This window comes from Arachis ipaensis, chromosome B03, assembly GCF_000816755.2.
Source record: "Arachis ipaensis cultivar K30076 chromosome B03, Araip1.1, whole genome shotgun sequence".
In the NCBI taxonomy this organism is placed as follows: Eukaryota; Viridiplantae; Streptophyta; class Magnoliopsida; order Fabales; family Fabaceae; genus Arachis; species Arachis ipaensis.
The window spans coordinates 25382440-25386158 of record NC_029787.2 but is presented as its reverse complement, the minus strand read 5'-3'; the positions used below and the strand labels follow the sequence as shown (position 1 = coordinate 25386158).

General features: G+C 33.3%; 1 long non-coding RNA gene across 1 annotated transcript; it reads left to right on the top strand.

Moving 5' to 3' along the window:
- LOC107634343 lies at positions 2004–3177 on the top strand. The gene is made up of 3 exons (XR_001618855.2): positions 2004–2139; positions 2892–2979; positions 3080–3177. It is a non-coding gene; the product is annotated as an uncharacterized LOC107634343 (long non-coding RNA).

Sequence of the window (3719 nt, the reverse complement as noted above, 5' to 3'; positions counted from 1 at the left end):
AAAATAGCTTCTAATAAATATTTTAAACTAATAGAATAAGTCATAATTGAATTAAATTTTAATAATCATAAAATTCTATTTAATTATTTTTGTTAGAAATAATTTTCTTAAAAAACAAAACTCAACAAATATAATAACTCATAAATAGTTAATTATTTAGTTTTCAAAAACCTAGGGTCTTACAGGTTGAACCCCGATTAAACCATTAATATTAAAAATTCTTGATTTTTTTTACTTCAAGATAATCCATGTTAAATCATGAAGAAAGAAATACTTAAATGCGAAAGCGTGTCTGAATTCATAAGTATGATTGAAAGAGTTTGGTTTATTGATCTTTCTCAACCAAAGCTTTTTGTATCCCTAATAGGGCCTAATCAAAGCTCTTCTAATGAAAAAAGCGCTGCGAAGGCAGCTTTGATGTGTTGAGATTGAAACCTTAGAGTCACTATTTATCAAGGTTCTAAAAACCGGACCGGACCAGCCGGTTCGACCGGGTTAACCGAGAATCGATCAGTTGGCCGGTCCGGTTAATGTCCAAAACCTGTCTGCAAAAAATCGGTGAAAAAACTGGTCAAACCGGTGGTTAACCGGCAAACCGGATGAACTGTCTGGTTTTTTTGAAGATCCAGTTCTTCCATTCAACATAAAAAATGGTGTCATTTTGTTAAAAAAAAAACGCGTGAAGACCCCCAAATGCCCCAATTCCTTCTCCCTTCTCACTCGCTCTCATCATTCTCACTTACCAAAATGCCATAAAATCCCTAACCCACTACGGCGCTACTCCCCTTTCTCTCTTAGCCAGCAGCCCCCCTCTCTCTCTCAGCCAACAGCAATCACCGCCTCTGCCATCGCCGAACTCTTCTCGTCAGCCAGAGGGTGCCTCGCCGCCGGCAGTGACAGATAGAGGGTGCTTCGAGCTCTTGGCCGTCCATCCTCGTCTCCTCCACGTCGTTGCCTTTGGCCATCCATACTCGTCTTCTCTACATCGTTTTCATCTTCGTCGTGTGACTTGCAGATCGAAGCGCGGTCGGCTGAATTCATCCATTGTTAGTGAGTTTGCTCGATCCCGTCTGTCTCACCGTTCCTCCCTTACCGGTAGTCTTGCGCCTGTTTTGTCAGTTTGGTTCCTCTGTCGTCGATAGCTCTGCTTTAGTTTTTTCTTTTTGTTAATTTCTATGATTTTGAGGTTCTATTTTTTAAATATTCAACTCTATTTGCTTCAATTTATGGTAGTATATTTTGTTAATTTTACTCAGTTACTGAAATCTGATATCTGATTCTTGAGTTGCTTTTCTTTTTCTGTTTATTGTGTTCTGAATCTGAATTGGGGTGAGTTGATATTTTTTCTGTTTGTTGTGTTCTGAGTTCTGACTTTTGAATTAGAGTTGGTGGTGGTATGATTAATTTTGTCATGGTGTTTTATATTGATCTGCATATGAGGACATACATGTGTTACAGCTTCTTTATACAAATTTGTTAGACCCATCAGAAAGGTTGCAAAAGACATGCCTAGAAACAGAATAAAATCTTCACCTTCATGCCCTCATCTTTATTCCCTTCCATTTCAGCATTGTTAATTCTACAATGATTTCTTTCTTTAATTTCTCCTTTTACCCTAAATTTAGGAAATTAAACGTTGGTTTAGATTTTTCTTATTTTAATTTTGAAAAGAATGAAAAGAATTCAGATTTTAGTTTACTTACCAGATATTGTTATGGTAACAAAAAAGGTCATGCTACATGTTTCATTGTATGTTTAATTTTTAATAATTTTATTTAATATTTAATTAAACCGGTTGAACCCCGGTTGAACCCCGGTCGAACCTTTGAACCAGTCACTCTACCGGTTCATTGACCGGTCCGGTTTTCGCAACCTTGATAATGATTTATTTCTACTGAAAATTTAGTCCATATATTTTGTTCAAATATGTGTTTCTGCTAGAAGTTATAAGATATCATTTTCAAGAGCTATTTGTACCTGCTTTAGGGAAATTTTCCTATAATTCTTAAAGGTTTATATGGGATATCTTTGTGGCATAATGCATCTGATATAAATTATTGTGTTTTGTTTGGAACAGGCATTGGGGTATCTTCAATTTATTTTTGCTTGTTCAATTCTGAGTTGGAGTTGGGTTTAATTGTGAGTTGCTGAGTTAATAATACTGATTTTGTTGATGTTTGCTTATTCTGAATTGCTGATCTTCTGAAATGATGATGATGTTGTTGCCGATATGTTGTTGGCTTGTTGCTGATTTTCTGATGATTACTGATTAGTGATGATTAGTGCATGTGTTTACTTAAAAATTTGGTTGTTAATGTTTTTTTTGTGTAGAACATTAGGTGAAATTGTGAAATTTTGAATTTTATTAAGTTAGAAATTATTGAATTTAAATATTTGAAATTATAAATTGAATTTTTAATTAATATTTAATTAAACCGGTTGAACCTCGGTCAAACTATATATATTGTTGTTGATTATAACTTGTTGATTATGATTCTGTTTATTCAGTAACTGATTGATGTTGTTGATTCTTGGTAGTGTAATATATATAGTTTTAATGGTTGATTGATGTTTTTTTTCCTGATTATTGGTGTTTATGGTTGTTTTTGTTGCTATGCTATATTGTGCTGTGAACAGAATATGAATATCATTAGCCATTGTATGTTAAAGTTGGTGGTTAATGTGTTTAGGCTATGTTCTGTTTGGGTCTATGGCTGGATAAAGGGTCTATAAAATAGACCTGATCAAAATATAGTGCCGGATCAAGGCCAAAGCAAAGCCCATTAACACCATTTGCAATTTCATTAAAATTCTTGTCTTACCTTTTTTTTTCCACCCAGCTTTGCTTCTTCTTTAATTGAATTTAATTTTGTTTGTTTATTTGTTTTTAGATTTCTGGTTGCAGAGTGTTACATTGAAATGGGTTGGAAAGCTGCAGAGAAACTTATTAGACACTGGAAAATTGTCAGAGGTGACAATGTAATAACAATCCCCGAATCCAACTAAATATTGTTTGTCCTTTTTTACATATTTATGTTATAAATTTTGATTTTACATATTCATTTTCTGTATGTAACAGGTTATGATCATAAGGGGTAAAGATAAGGGTGAGTCTGGGGTCATTAAACGTGTTATTCGTTCCCAGAATCGTGTTATTGTCGAGGGTAAAAATTTGGTGAGAAAAATAAAACACTCTTCATCCCTACTATATTATTTGTCATATTTAGCATGTGATTATGGAAAAAAATTGATACAATAACAATATACAAACCTTTGTCATAATGATATGGTATGCTCTAGAAACCATGGACACCAATTAAGTGATGTGTTGGTCGCAAGGACACCAACATAGCATGACGTATGTGTATCTGTATCTATATTTGACGAAACATGTATTTCTCAATTGGTTCACACTTCAGACATGACTTGGAAATAGTATAAATAGGTTGGGAAATATCAATAAAAATGATATTTTGTAAATTTTCGAATGAACTTAGTTGTAGTAAGTAGTAACACAAATGACATATGTTAATAATGTCTCTTAAATTTTCTGGCAGAGCCTAGAATGTTGTATATATTGGTAGATTGATATTTATAAAATCATGAAAATTATATAAATCGTATATGTACGTATGTGTTTATAACAATGTTATTCTCGTGCTATTTTAAACATTTGGCTTGTCTTGGTTTCTATGTCATGTAAGTATTAGTGCTTTATT